Consider the following 15,863-nt stretch of genomic DNA (forward strand, 5'->3'; position numbering starts at 1 on the left):
GGAGCAAGCGCTGTGGTCGCACTGCCCTTGATTCTTTAAATTTAAAGTGTCCCTAGGTGCTAAAGCATTATCGGCCCGAAGACTTTCCTAGGCTGTCACCCCCTTCTGTGACAGCATAATCCCAGGTCCGGGCACAACCTTCCTTCAGAAATCGGATGTTTTACAGCCAAAAAATCACTAAAAACACCACTTGACAGATTTACCAGCCCGCCAGCCTCCCGCCCTTCCCCCTGCTCTTTGTGACCGGTGCCTGTATTCACGCCAGGGTTCCCTTACCAGCGAACAATCAGAACGCGCCCGGCTTTTATCGCCGTAGCTTAACGACCCCCGCAGGACCCGCAGTGCCCGCAGCGGCACCGCGGCGCTGCAGCGACGCCCGGTGCTGGAGGGGGGCGTGGCTTATGGGAGGGGGCGTGGCTTTAGCGGAGGGGCGTGGTTTAGGGGAGGGGCGTGGCAGGAGGGGGCGTGGCTGGAAGGAGGGGGCGTGGCATGACGCAGGGGGCGTGGCATGACGCAGGGGGCGTGGCATGACGCAGGGGGCGTGGCATGACGCAGGGGCGTGTCTCTCCGCGTCGCGCGCCGGGGATTCCCCCCGCCGCCCCGCGCGCGGAACCTTCGGGATCGTTCCCGTGACGTCACGGCAGGGGGGCTCCCTCTCGGCGGCGGGGCGGGGCGGGGCGGGGCGGGGCCTTCACCACCCCCCCTCACCGGCGGGACGCCCCGCCCCTCCCCTCTCCTCTCACCCCCCCTCCCCTCCCCTCCCGAGCGCGGCGCGCTCTCGCGAGATTTGCCCGCGCGGCGCTGTCGCGGCTCGGAGCGGCGCCATTTTGGGAGCGAGGCGAGCGGTGTGTGTGTGTGTGTGTGAGGGTGCGCGCGTGTGTGTGAGTGTGTGCGCGTGCACGCGGGTGTGTGTGTGTGTGTGTGTGTGTGTGCGCCTGTGGTGGCGGCCGGGCCCCCGCGGCCCGGGGGCGGGGGGCAGGGGGGATCCGGAGGAGGAGGAGGAGGAGGATGAGGAGGAGGAGGCGGCGCGGCGGGGCCGGGGCGGCGCCGCTGTGAGGGGGGCGCCCCGCGGGGGGCAGGCCCCGGCCGCGCGGGGGGCAGCGGGAGCCGCCCCCGGGCCCCGCCGCCGCCTCACGGCCTCCGAAGGCGCCGCGGGGGGAGCCGCGGAGTGGGTTTGTTTCGGCTCCGTCACCCCCAGTAAAACCCGGCGGTGCCGGTTCCTGTCCGGGTGGTTTCCGCTCCTGGCAGAGCGGAGGGAGCGCGTGGTGCCCGTGGAAGGGCAGGAGAGCGCTGGCACCGCGGCGCTGCCCCCGCTGAACGAGCCCGCTGCCGGCCCGGGGATGCGAGCGCAGGTCTCGCCGGCCCTCAGCGTCAGGGTTCCCTTGGCTGGCTGCACGCGCGCTCGTTTCCTAACGCTCGGCTTCGCCGCTCTGTCTCACGCCGGTTCGCGTCTCAGAAGCGCTGATGGCTCTGGTTCTTTTTCCCCTAGGCAATCCGGATCACAGAGGGAGCCCGGGATATTTGGAGCCTTTTGGTGGTAGGGAGGAAGAACGGTGGAAGTCGACCTGCCGCAGTTGCTTCCTTTGAGAGCGGAGAAACACCGGACGCTGCTCGGGGATTATTTGTCCAAGTGCTTCCTCCTGCAAAGGTTTCTGAAGCAATCACTAGGCATCTGGGAAAGTGAATTGGAAATTTGAAGTCGTGAGCTTTCTAGAAGTGCACAGCACCTCACCCTCGGATGCTTTTGTCCGCATGGCATGGATACGCAGCTGAATTTGTCAAGTTTGGAATGCTTCGGCTGTCAAATAAAGTGCTTTTAGGTTTTTAGTTACCTTTTTTTTTCCAAGCAACGTTCTGTCTGAGTCACAGGCGTAACTGGTTTCGTGGACTGGCTCCAGGTTAAATGTAGCCTGAGTCACTGTGTAGACATTACTGAAAAGTTTCATGGCATATATTTTTACCCTTATTTTATTTTTTAGGTTTTCTGACTTAGCCTTTTGTCATGTTACATTGAGACATATTTTCTAAATGAAGAGTCTAACAGAAATTTGTTTATCATTTCTTCTTTTATATTTTATTTAATATTTTTGTTGGAAAATGTTGTTGCCAATAAGCAATATGGCGGTATCCAGATAGCTGTTGTTTACAAATGCCTCTGCTACCTGAAGCTAGGAAATGTTCCTCAGCTCAGATGTGAAATTCGGATTTTCAGCTTTACAGTTGGTGGCATAAACAGTGTATTTATTTCACCTGGAGCTGATGATTTCTATAGCGATATGTACATGGAATAGACAAGAGAAGAATCTTTCAGAGAAAAAACAAGCCTTTTAAGTCAGAGACTTGGAAAATTTCGGAAATAGCCTTGCAGAGTCTATAAGCAAGAAGGATGGGTAGCTGATTCCTGTGAGGTCAAGTCTATGTAAAACAGCTACAAATGTAGTATCAACAAGAATTTGGGATATTATCTCAAGGAAGACAAACTGGAAGAATACAAATCACACAGTGCTAACACCTTGTGCAGTCCTCTTGGATTAGGTAAGTATTGTAGTGTTCATAAGTCAATTTACACCAGAACATTTTGTCAGTAGAATGCTTAAATCAGTAACATCTATTGCCTGGAGGATGTAGGCTTTTTTTTTAGCGTTGAAATGAGGTTGCAGAATCTAACTTTTTTGTTAGATTAAAAACAACCAATTTGTTGTTTTTAATAATAAATGGAATATCTGCAAGGATTTGAAGAATGCATGCAATTCTACAAAGAGCAATTTCTAAGCAGGAGTGTGGTTTTTCTGGGAGACTTAAAAAAAACAACCCTTCCTTCCCCCCCGCCCCCCCCCCCCCCCCAAAAAAAAAAAAATTGTAGACTGAATCCATACGTAACTTACCCCTTGTATTAATGTTGTAAACTCAACAATGAGCTGTTATGCTTCTTGAACAAGACTGCTGGATGGCTTGTCTTTCCATTTTTGTTAGGCATGTTTGCAGCATGAGGGTACTGAGAGTGTAGCTTTGCTCTTTTGTTTCTTTCCACTGTTCTTTGTCATGTATGGAAGTCAGTTATTTATTACCAAAAGTTAATTTACTGTCTGTGCAAACTGGTGTTCTAATGCATCGATATTTTAAAGTTGTGTTCAGAGTTATTACCTGTTCTATAGTGGGAATGAGACTGGTTTGAAAGTATACTGTAATAATAAATGTGCTAGGGAAGGGTTCAAAACCAAAATATATTGGCTAGCTAACCAATATTACGTGTCATTTTTGGATGTACTGCTGCCCTCTTCCCTTGTAGTAGGTAAATGTTTCTCCATGTAGATAAAGTTTAAATCTGGAAATTAATATACGTTTACAATATTTTCTTTGCAGGTGTGCTTTCAGCTGAATTGCTACTGCCTCGAAGAAAATTAAGATGGACAGAACAACTTAATTCAAGAGTCAGTGGTAATTTTACTAAATACAATCCTCTCCCCTCCCTTGGGTTACTCATAAAGCTTTAAATAATTAAAGCATTATTGGGTAGACTATAAACAGAGTGTCTGGTAAGGGGGATACATTTACCATAGCCACCACCTTTTCAAAATTTTTTCAAAGCTTCTGCAATACCAAAATGTTAGTAACAGGGAGAAGATAAGGAAAATTGGCCTCTGTAACAACATTACCAAGATATTTGGGAAGAAGCCTGGTAAAAAGTAATTTTAACCATGGGAAACTGTATCTCAGAATTGCTACAGTGGATTTTTCCCCTGTAACTTTCTAAAGTTACAGATGAAAGACTGTCATCTAAATAGATATTTTTACATGACTTCTCAGGATCACTGAAATAGTTCTACTCTGCGAGTTGTCAGTTATCTAAATGTTGATCTAGCTTCAGTATTTTGCTGTCTGTGAATGGCCTTGCTGTTTTGTTATTTTAACTTCTATTTCAGTTTCACTGTTACGAAAACATGGAAACTGTAGATGATGAATAGGAGTCTTTCTGTAATCTCCTGTGGCTCTGGCTTGGGGCTTTTCTGCTTAGTGTGGCTGGGGCTTGAGTGAATGAACTGAACCACATCTAAAGGAACCAGAGCAACACAGAAGAGTTATCTTCATTCTTTTAGTTGGAGTAGTCTGTGTTTTGCTTGAAAACCATTTGGTGAATGGAAAGAATTCATGCATAAGTGGCCATTTCATTAGATTTTGTCTATTACGTGCCCACAATGTAGTAATACAAGTACTTTTTCATAAATAATAGAAAAAGTGATGCCTATGTTATTTTTCAAGCTGTTTACTTTCAGTGATATGAGAAACTTACCTCTTGATGGGGAGCTCTCACTGAAATTGAGGAGCTGCATCCCACTAGCTACTCTTGGAATCACATCTTTATCTCTACTCCCTCTTCTGGATGTTTAAAAAAGTTTTCCTTTCAGCTTTATTAAATTATCTCTTTCTTTACATCTTTCTGGCTGCTGGTAGGATTTTTTTTCCTTTTCAAATTGTTTGCACTTGGTAAGTGCAGTTGTTTGTCTGATTTGCATGCATATGTATTTGATGTAGACTTGCGTGTGTGCTTTATGGCTATGCCCTTGTATCCTGAGCAGAATTGATAGTTGGGTGAGGCGCACTGAGAATAAAATGCCTAGCGTGTTGGTTCACATCTATACCTTCTTTGGGCTTTTATTTGTATAGTGCTGACAGTCTGGTAAGTGGTTTGCAGACAAGTATGAAGATAAGGTCCTTGCCCCAGAGAGCTTATACGTTAAGCCTTGATGTAAACATAGCTTTTGTACTGGAATAACTGTCAGCAGCATAGCTCTTCCATGGTTACATTGCTTCTGGTGGATCCTAAAATGGGTAATTTGTGTTGAGAAATTGTTGTGAATGGAGTAGGTTGCTCTATGTGGGGAGAAAAAAAAAGCCACTAGTGGAAGCTTTTAAGTGTAAGCAGAGTTGAAACTTGCAGCAGCGCTGAAGTGGAATTAAATATGTAAAATAGTATAGAGAAATTGTGCAGATACTTAGCTTTCTTAGTACTTCACAAGGTAATGTACTTTAGGTTCCTTTTTTCCTCCCTTCTACTGAGTTTCTTCTGTTTAAAATGCGTGGATAACGCAGTTTGACAGTAATACTTCATCGAGGACTTCTGGGGAAGTTGCTCAAATTTCTTTTAGTACTAGTAGTAAAATTTATCCTACAAGGAGGACTATATGCAGAACTGATTAAAGACAAATTTGAATGAGACTTGGCACACTTTCTGTTTTGGTTTTGTAACTGTGTTTTCGAGCAGTAGCGTTACACACTGACTGAAGACAATGCTGTATGTCCTGCTACCAACTCTTCCCTGATCATTTATTTATTTATTTTTTTTCTTGAGGTAAGCATACTCTGTGAAAGAGCTGAAATATATAGATTTTTTTTTTCTGCTTTATATGCTAGGGATATATTTGAAAACTGCCATCTTTTATAACTGCTTTTTCTTCAGATTGCTCGTGAAGACTCCAAAGTGTGAAAACATTCCCAGTGATTTTGTTATAATGTATTCTGAACTGAAGGGCAATGTTACTGCACTGACACTTCAGCTTTTGGACTCTGAACCTTGCAGAGGGCAAGAAGGTCAATGACTGTCTAGAGTTCCACTAAATGGTACTGCAAGTGTAGGATTTCGAGCAGAAAGAACCTTGTAGTTTACCTTCAAATAAGCAGGTATTCTATGCTACATAATAATTTATTTTTTTGTTTTTAGATTTAGGTTTTGGTACAGTCTGAGAAGGAAAAGCCTTTTTTTTTTTTTTCATTAAAAGTAGGGATCAAGACATTCTAACCTTTCTTATGAACTTGTCTCTTTCTAAAATATCTCCTAAAAGATGTTTTGAATCCTGGTACACTAATACGTTATTCCCGGGAGTGGCCTAAGCCCTGTTACTCGTAAACCATATCTATGTAGAGAAAGAAGACAATACAGAGCAGTAGTTGGGTTTTTAGAACATCTACTAGTTGTTGTCTACTAACATTCTAGGTCCTTGTGCTAAACAAGAGCAGTAAGCACTCTTCACTTGAGTCATTCTCACATAAGGAACTTGGGCCCTAAGTTGACACGAAGATGTGTTTTTCTTGTTTTGTTTGTTTTTGCCAAGTCACTGTAATGTTAGGTCTTCGGGGGCTGTATTTTTTCTAGAGAATGTGTTAGCTTAGATGATGAAAAAAATGGACCGATACAGTTTGACACCATACAATTTTAATACCTTGGTGTGTCTTAAGAGTTCTGGAGGTGTTTAAGTCTGACAGAGGATTTCATCCTATTCCCAGCACAGAAAACCTTGCTTACTCTGTTTTGTCTGTGTCTGTACATCTGTGTGGAGAGAAAATGAGGGAAAATAATCTTTTGTTCAAATAGTTATGCTTTTGCAGCAATTTGTGATCAGTAGAAATATTTCAATTTTCAAAAACTGTAAAGCTTGTATTATAGTTTGAATATTCTTTTATTAATGTACAGATTTTGGGTAGCAAAATAAGTTGAAATTAGCTTGTTTCTCATTGTTCATACTAAATAAATGACAGTGTAAGAAACTTCTCTGATAAGCTGCCTCTGAAAAGGGAATAAAAATTGAGATATATAGGGTTTAAGCAAAAGTACTGTTTAAAGCTTCCACGTGTCTTTAAATTAGCGCTATTTTGACTGGGGATAACAGGGAAGGATATGTTATCACCGGAAACTTTCTGTTTAAAAGAAAATGTGGTTTTGTAGCAGAAGGAAGAAGTTTTGACCTACTTTAATTGTCTGCTTAATTAAGAAAAATCCTGAATAATTCAGTTTACGAAGAACAGAGGCTGTGTAAGTCAGGTGGTTAGGACTGCGTAGTTACGTGGTTAGGATATGTAGTATCCTTGCCTGATTGAGAGAACAATTGTGTAGTTGTTCTATGGCTAATGTATCAGGCACATGAAATGTTTGAAGCTGGCCCGAGATGGGAGAAACGTAGGGTCAATTTATTCTGTAGTTTGGTTATTTCAGAGTTGCTCTGCCTTGTCTTCTGCTTCTCCAGAAAGCTCTTTGACCTTGGCTTTCTCTTTTTGTTGTCATGAAATGCAGTAAGTTGATGCTTGACATCTCTGATAGTATGAACATTGTTTTAATTCTGTCATAGAAAATAGTGTGCTTCCCTCTTCCTTCTTGCTGCCGATGATCAGTCTCTTCTAAGATATCATGCAGACTTTCTTATTGGTCCCCTATGAAACTCATATACACTTGGTTTTGCCGCCTTGACGTAGTAAGAAGGATTTGATATACTTGCTGTAGGTTATTACCAAGGAAGCAAAACAGCAGCAGTAGCGACAAACTTGAGGCAGTGAATAATATATAACTACTTTTTTACATTGTCATAATAACACTATAGTACACTTTAATGCTGGTGGCTTACAACCTTCTTTTACCCCATTTATAAATATATTATAATTACTGTGACAAGATGAGGGTGGATTATCAAAGAAGTTTATAGCAGAGGGGTGGAGTTAATGTTCCCACACATGGTTTGTGGTGTGCTGTACTTAAGGTAATAATAATCTGTGAGGCAGTACGTAAAAGATCGCAGGGTATGTGCTACTTAGATACGTGTACATGTTAATTTTAATTTTTTCTGAAAACTATATATGTGTATATACATGCACACACTTTTAACTTTTATTCTGTTTGTGGATTTCTCTATGCAAATCAGCAGACAAATTCTAAAGTGGTCTTCAGGGAGCATCAGAAAACTTGAACTTGTTTCTTCCTTTATAATCTAACTTTGGTAATTCATGGCTGAATTTTTTGTTGTTGTTGTTACTGACTTTATTATTCCACTCACAAGCTTCAAGCATTTTTACCTATTTGAGTTTATAATTTCATTTTGTTATAATCTTCTAGCAATCTCTGCAATACGCTGTGTCACAGAAACTGTTTTATGTAAAGTAATTTAGGCTATCCTTGGAGCATGAGAAGTAGAGAAGCTGAGAATGCCTAACTTTTCTCCTTGTATCTAGTTTCTGGTGAGATGGTTTCATCTGTCAGCTTTTTTCCTAATTTTTAGCATTAATGTAAAAATTTGTTTTCCTATAAAATTTTAGATGACTTTATTTAAGTAGGCTGTATTTAATACGATAAATCCTTGATGGTTAACAGCGTACAATCTTTCAGTAAATCAGATTTTTAGATTCTGGGGTTTGAGCTATTTTGCTATCGTTCTGAACAGCTTTTTTCTTACTGTAGTGATGCCACTGGTTTTATCTGTCTCTTCCTGCTAGGACATGATGAAAAAGCAAAGCTGTTTTTATTCATTCTGGTAGCTGAGACAACTAGTGTTGCTGTGGGCTCAAATGTTTCGTATGCTGACTGGAGATACCTCCCTCCAGCTGGACCTCTTCAGCACTAGTGGGACTGTCTTTCCTCTGCCTACTGAGTACTGGTTAGACAAGTTAAACAACAAGCTCTTACGGAGCATGGGTGGGGACAGTCTCTGATCTCATGTCCTTGTCATCTTTAAGTTCTGCTGTGCTTTTTTCTCCGCCCTCAGTGGAGGAGGATTGGGTTAGGAAACACTTTAACAAGATTCACTGAAGTGCTTGGGGCCTGACCAGGTGCACCCACAAGTGCTGAGGGAGCAAGGCCCTTCAGTGGTCATCTCTGAAAAGTCATGGTGATTGTGAGAGGTTCTAGAAGAGATCGAACGTTAATTCCTCTCATCAGAAAGAGGATCCAGGGAGCCAGTACTATTTAACACCATTAATGATGTGGGTGATGAGGCAGAGTTTATTCTCAGCAAATTTGCAGATGATATAAAGCTGGGAGGAGTGGCTGTTACACTAGCTGTTTGGACAAGCTGGAGAATTGGAGAGAGAGAGGATCCTTGTGAAGTTCAGCAAAGGGAAAATGCAAAGTTCTGCATGTGGGGAGGAGTAACCATGCATGCTGATACATGCTGGGGATTTGATAAGCAGTTTTATAGAGAAGGATGTGGGGACACTGGTGGGCAGCAAGCTGATTATTAGCCATCAGTGGGTCCTTGCAACAGCAAAGGCCAACAGCGTGCAGGGCTGTTTTAGGAGGAGCACTGGCAGCAAGTCAAGGGAGGTGATCGTTTCCCTCGACACTGCACTCGCTGGTGAGGCCACATGTGGAGCACTGTGTCCAGTTTTCGGGTCCCTGGTACAAGAAGGACATGCACTTACTGGAGGGAATCCGGCAAAGTGCCACAAGGATGATGAAGGGACTGCAGCGTCTTTCATATGGGGAGATGCTGACAGAGCTGGGACAGTTCGACCTGGAGGAGAGAGGCTCAGGGGGATCTTATCCATGTGCGTAACAACTGATGGGAGTGAATGAAGAAAGGGGAGCCAGGTTTATCTCCGCTGTGCCATGACAGAAAGAGAAGCAAAAAGGACAAGTAAAACACATGAATTCAGTCTGAACAGAAGAAAAAACTTTGAGGATGGTCAGACACTGGAACAAGTTGTACAGAGAGGTGGTGTAGACCCAGTCTATGGATGTATTCAAAACCTAACTGGACGTGGTTCTGTTTTTGAAGACGTGTGTAAACTGAAGTTGCAGGATAAAACATTTTGATATTCTAAGGAAGTACAACTCGATCATTCTTTCAGAACTCTGATGTTTTATCTTTTCCAGAAGATACTTCCCAGATTCACAACTAGTAAGCCATCAAACTCTTGTTCTTCCATGTAAAATTTGTGAGGATGCCAACAAGGAGGAGGACTTTATCTTTGTTAATGCTATTGGAAAGACTGGAGGCTGCTGAGACAGGCGTTAAGACAGCATACTGTCAAAAGGTTGTTACATGATAGCAATGTTTCATTACAGGACAATGCTTGAAATTCGTAACTGTGTCTGATAAACCAAAGAGTTGCTTTTCATTGCTAGAACACCTCTAGTGCGTAAGGGGTGTGGACCTTGGAAAACAAAAGGTAGCATTACATGTTTTAAAGCTTTGTTCCAGTGAGTCACAAAACTGTTACAGTTTAATGCATTTAAAATGAGATACTATGTAGTTTGTCTTGCTCTCTTATGAGAAACTTAAACCATTGAAAAAAATGAAAATAGCTTCAAAACCTAGTAGCAGTAAAGTGAGTAGATACTATGTTACTTTCTACTGCCTTTTCAGGATTTTGTAGTTTAAAAATCGTGCTTATTTTTTCTGTTTTGGCCTGTTCAACAAAAGATAGAAACATGGTATCTTTCTAAGTTGAAGCAGTTGAAGAATGCTTCAATTACAGCTGCTTCTCCTGCTATTTGCGCCTGCAGTGTCCCAGAGGATCATTTCTCCCCGACTCCTCACCCCTCACTGTTTGCAGGCTCCCACGTCCCCATACGTAGCCAGTACTGATTGCCTGAGAGGAGTTTTCATGGAAGTCACTTTTCCAATGCCTGAGCTGTATTACACACTTCAGAGATGCCATTTGGCTGTTTGGGATGTGTTATAAGTAGACAAACAGGGAAGAAATATTTCTGCTGCTACACAGAGCTGATGAATGGAAGTGAAGCTTGAAGAAACTCTGGATAAAAGATCATCTTCAGAGTGGGAGTGATCACTTTAATTTTTATCTAACTATAACCATTAATTTTCTCCAGACTTCAGTTTCCTTTGTTTTCCTGATATTTTTAATGCCAGATTGGAGGTGATTGTAAAGAAAATAACTCTCTCTCAACTGTGTTAGCAGGTGCAGTGCTATACGTTTTTGTATGGGTTTCTAATACATGGAGGAAGTCAGACTAGATTGTAAATTGTGGAATCAAATACTAGAGTATTTGTTTTGGAGACTTGTCTTTTTACTTTAAAGTTTTTTTACTTTTAATTGTTTCTAGCCTTTACTAGGTCTGATTGCATGCCTTACCCTTTTGTTCCATGGCTTTTGTTAGCAAAACTGCTTCCTGGTTTATCTCTGCAGCTAAGTCATCTGTAAATTCACCTGATTGTGCCTGTAGTGACTCTACAGTTACTTTGTAATGAGTCAGCTGTGTGTCTGCACTGTATACCCATTTTTGACGTGCTGTGCAGAGATGGGAGCTGGACTAACAGATGCTTGCCAGGGCTGAGCACCATGCTTAGCCTATAGCATTCTTATGCTTCACAGTTAGAAGCAACTGCCACATATTGCCAGTCTGCCTGCCCGTTTAGTGAAATCCTTCGGGAGTGAAGGAGGGCAAAATCTCTAACCAACGTAGTTCTCATGGCAGGAGTCTCTAATTTAGGACAAATGGTTTGAGAATGAGTGAGCATCCTATGTTTTTTTTTTCCACTTCCTGGTAAGCCCAGGGGGGTGGGGGAGAGATATGTATTTTTTTTTTTTAACTGCAAGAAACTATGCAAATTTTATTAGAATATGAGAGTCGATATTAAACCTGAGATGTATTCCATAGCACTGTTTTGGGTAGTTTGTTCATGCGGATCTCCTTGGTCTGTGTATTTTCGTCTAATCACAGAATATCCTGAGTTGGAAAGGACCCACATGGATCATGAGTCCAACTCATGGCCCGCACAGGACCACCCAAAAATCAGACCAGATGTCTGAGAGCGTTGTTCAAACACTTCTTGAACTCCAGCAGCTCAGGACTGTGACCGCTGCCCTGGGGAGCCTGTCCCAGTGCCCAGCCACCCTCTGGGTGCAGAACCTTTCCCTAACCCCCAGCCTGACCCTCCCCTGTCCCAGCTCCATGCCGTTCCCTTGGGTCCCGTCACTGTCCCCAGGGAGACCTTTTGTGTCCCTATTTTATGTGCTGACTGCCTGGAGGTTTTTAGCTAACAAGCATTGCGGACAAAAGTTAAAAGTTAGATGTTTTGGCTATGGCATGGTTTTTCCCATTAACAACAAATTAAAGGTTGTATATAATGTGAAAATTGTAATATAGAATGAAACTTAAGAATTTTGTATATTAATCTGAAAGTTCACGGATACAGGCTGTCTTTTCCTTTTGTACCATGATGAATTCTATTTTATTGCAGGAAAAAAAAGCAGATTCTTTTCATACATTGGTCCCACTGTGGTTTTCACATTTAGAAAGACTGTTTTCTAAACACCGTTGATTCAAAGTAGAATTTTCAGAGGGGAAAGAGGAAAAATCTTTCTGGGGGATCTGTAGTCTCATGTGGTTCCCACCTGAGGAGGAAAAAACTGGCTTAATTATTACAGTGTTATATTTGTGTACACACATTGTGTAATTAAACAGTTTAACATACACCAGTTTCTGACTTCTAAGCATAATGGGAACTGGCAGGTTCAAATATGTGTTTAAAGTCTTAAAGATGTTCCAGAATCTTGTTCTTCTGACCTTCAGAACTCTTTTTCCACCCTAAATCTATCATGACTGGTATCTTCTTGTATTCTCATGGTGTTTGGGATTAAAACGCCTTTTTTTTTTTTCTTAGTGGAATTTACTCCTCAGATGTTTATGACCAGGGTTATGACCAGTTTTAGGTCCTCATTTTGTGAGGCAAAGCAAGTCAAGAAGTTTTCTTAGAGACTTGTCCATGAATACTGAAGTCATTTGTACTCCGTAAAGTTTTGAATTTCTGTGATGGTATTCCAAATGTGGTCTTGCATTTTGTTCTGTGATGATTTAAAAAAGAAAAAAATGATAGTGTAGAGAAGGCTGACTATACTGTTTAAGGCTTGATTCTTCCATTTAATGCAGTAAGCAGAAACTAATCTAATGATATCTCTTTTAGTTCCATCTTTTGATTTTTTTTTCCTAGTACAGAATTTTGGGAGTTGACTTGATGATTTTCTTAGTCTTTTCACAGAAGTCTTGACTTCCGGTTCGTGCAGCTGCTTTAAGCTTCCCTTTTCTCAATCTGCAACTTCTTTTTCTAAAATAGAGGCAATATACGAAGCTTTCCCAGATACTCTTGAGATAGGACAAATCAGTTTGTATAAAAAATGAGTTTTTCCAGCTCCTTTAAAATTGGAGTAAAATAGGTTGTCACAAAGGACCCTATCAACTCAACTGTAAAAAACCAAACCAAAAACAAACAACAACAACAACAAACCCCCTACAACTTTGAGTATTTGTTGATTGTACTTGATGCAGTCTTCTCATTTCATCTGCTAACGTGGATCAAAGTGGGTGACTGTGTTAGCTTTATGACAAATCTCTTCACTGTATTCACTGTACCTTCTTTGGAACTAGCTGCTCATTATTGCTTTGAATTCACTGCCTTATCTTTGGTGATCTGACTTCAAAAAAAAAAAAACAGCAATAGAATTAAATTTGATGTAATTAAATACTGGAATAATTGTTGCATGTTACCTAAAACAGACTTTTCCCAGATGGATCCACAAGAAGCAAAATAGAAGAACTTTTTTTTTCTGCAATCTGTTCTGCTGTCCACATACACAGCAAAACAAATCTTGCAAAGACTTGCATCTAAATTTATGGGCTGACAAAGGAAGGCTTTTTTTCTGAAGTCACTATGCACTACTTGAATCAGACATCAAAAGTGTTGCTGACACGAGTCTGAATATTGTGAGCAGTCTGATTAAAGAAACTTACATGCATTTGAATAGTAAGAGTATGAGGATAGCAGTACGTCAGTGTCTTTTTCTAGCCTTTTTAGAACTGCGCAGCTCTGTATCAATGATAGACAACACAAGCAAAGTTAGCATTTATGATACTTCTATTAATGGCAGGTATGTTTTGAGTTTGTGCTATGACAGAACGATGAATTCATCATTGTGATAAATTTTGGGCCTAATCATCTGTTACCAAGAGAGCTTCTGAAGGCATTGGAATCGCTGCATTTAGATCCATGGAGCTTACCTCAATACACTTACTTCTGATAGCTGTCTTAATGTTGAGTACAAAGCTGTTTTATCAGTGTTAATGAACAGGGGTTGATCTGTTGTGTCGTGTGTACGTGATAAGAGAAGTCTTGCTAGCAGACAAATGAGTTCTTCATGGTCTGTCGGTGTAATTAAAGCAGGTTCTAGTTAATGCTTGTATGAGTGCCTACTGTTTATTTTCATTCTTTTCAGATTCTTAACGTGAATTTTCGGTTGAAACTGGGACAGTCATGTATTTCTGAAAGGCAGATTTATTATTTTAAAATGAGTTGATTATACGTGCTACCTATTTGCCTTAGAGGCTGTTCAGTCTCTGCAGAGGCAGATCTTGTTGGATGTTAAGCTGGATGGATATATCAAGTGACTTTCTAAATAGATGTCTTCAGTATTTTTATTAATATTTGCAATAATGAAATAAAGCATATGGCTATTAAATTTGAAGGTAGTACAAACTGAATAGAGGCTCCAATTGCTTTGGAAGATACAGAACGGAGAAATGGCTCTGAACACTGGATAGCTTAAGAAGTAATGGGCTTGAACAGAAGGGGAAAAAAACACCTTAGGACAAATCTTGTAGAAAATCTGACCTTTCAAAAATAATCCAAGAGCAGCTCAATACTGGGATGTGTTGCAGAAGAAAGTAGTAGTCTTGGTTGTTGGTGCAACTTGATTTGGAAGCAATCAAAAATCAAACTCATGTTCAACAATCAAACGGAGCATAAATGGTTTAAGTGTACCAGTCCTGCCTGCCAACAGAGTAGTCTTCCGTTCTCCCTTTGTGATCTGTTTTCAGTTTAACAAAAGTATATTCCTGAGAATGAAGAGTACTGTAGAACTGTTGCGTATTTGCCAGATCATCAAAACAGAGCTCATGCTTGTAATGATTTTTTTTTTTGGTATTAAAATACATTCTCGGACAAGTTTGTTGGCAACATTAGAAAGGTAGCAACTGTTAGAATTTGATGAAGTGTGGTTAAACATGGGGATTGACAGCTTGAAGCTGGGTGGGCTGTGCACTCCACAATGTAGCTTAAAAGAAAATATATTAATATCTATCCTTTCCTGATCTGCTGTTTGTTTGCCAATTTAGTTATGGATAGGGTATTTGTGCCTATTGGAAAATTGTGACTAAACTTGTTTCTCTATCATTTTGCTGTACTATGGGAGAAAGGGATTGGCTCATCTGACTTAGTGGCACTAACGAAAACCTATTTAGAGCTTTAACTGAGAACATTGGTAAGATTTGAATCTGCTTCCAGAACAATTTTTTGTGGGAAGAAACTGCTTTGCCCACAGTTTTCCAATACTACCATTGTGGTTTAAAAATATTTTCTAGTCCTGGGGTAGTTGGTGAACACCAAGTCTCAACTCAGCCCGTGTGATTGAGCAAAAGATAAAAGCTGGGAATGCTAGTGAATTAAAGCACAAACTCTCTTCATGGCAGTTGGGTAAACAGTAATGTTTATCTTATCCTCGACTAGTTTTCTAAAAACAGTAAAAATAATTTATTAAGAAATCACATTGTTAGTGCCCTTGTCCCATTCCTAATGTCTGGTTCACCAATAACTTGGTAATACTTCATGGATCCTTTCATATGTTCTTATGTGGTTTGTACTGAATCTGTCTGGTTTTTAGACTGTAAGTGCTTTGGTCTGAAGATTATTTTGTTGTTGTGTTGATCTTCCAGTACTGACACCTCTTTGCTCCTTTCTAAAGATTTCATGATTCTCCATCCTGGAGTGGGGAACTGTATCCGAGGGAAGGAGGGGAATCTTTTTTTTTTTTCCTTCTTAGTCAGTTCACATTTAACTTGCTGTTACTTAATTTAGCATCTCTTGCTGGCTTATATGGTAAAACTTACATCCTTTTCCCTTTCTCTATCAATACTGAACATGATTAATCAGCAAAAGTTCCTAACAGGAACTTGGTTCCTGTTTAAGAAAAAAAAAAAAAGAGAAGCTATTTTGATTATGGTTCTGTGACTCTAGAACTTCCTTTGTTATATTCCAGGCTGTCATAATTGGATTCTTTAGATTTTTTTTTCTGGAATTTCTGTTGAG

The 15,863-nt window shown here is 41.1% G+C and overlaps 1 protein-coding gene across 7 annotated transcripts in view; it reads left to right on the top strand.

Annotated features, from left to right (window-relative positions):
* Positions 1 to 688: 688 nt before the first annotated feature.
* The window catches only part of GPBP1 (GC-rich promoter binding protein 1), a 33,882-nt gene continuing 18,707 nt past the window's right edge, over positions 689 to 15,863 (top strand). The window contains exons 1-3 of one of the 7 annotated variants that reach the window (XM_080574647.1): positions 689 to 845; positions 1,490 to 2,535; positions 3,364 to 3,438. The gene's annotated coding sequence lies outside the window, so the exon portion shown is untranslated. The other 6 variants (XM_080574642.1, XM_080574648.1, XM_080574644.1 and 3 more) reach the window with 6 other exon arrangements.

This window comes from Anser brachyrhynchus, assembly GCF_964034855.1.
Source record: "Anser brachyrhynchus genome assembly, chromosome: Z".
NCBI classification, from domain to species: Eukaryota; Metazoa; Chordata; class Aves; order Anseriformes; family Anatidae; genus Anser; species Anser brachyrhynchus.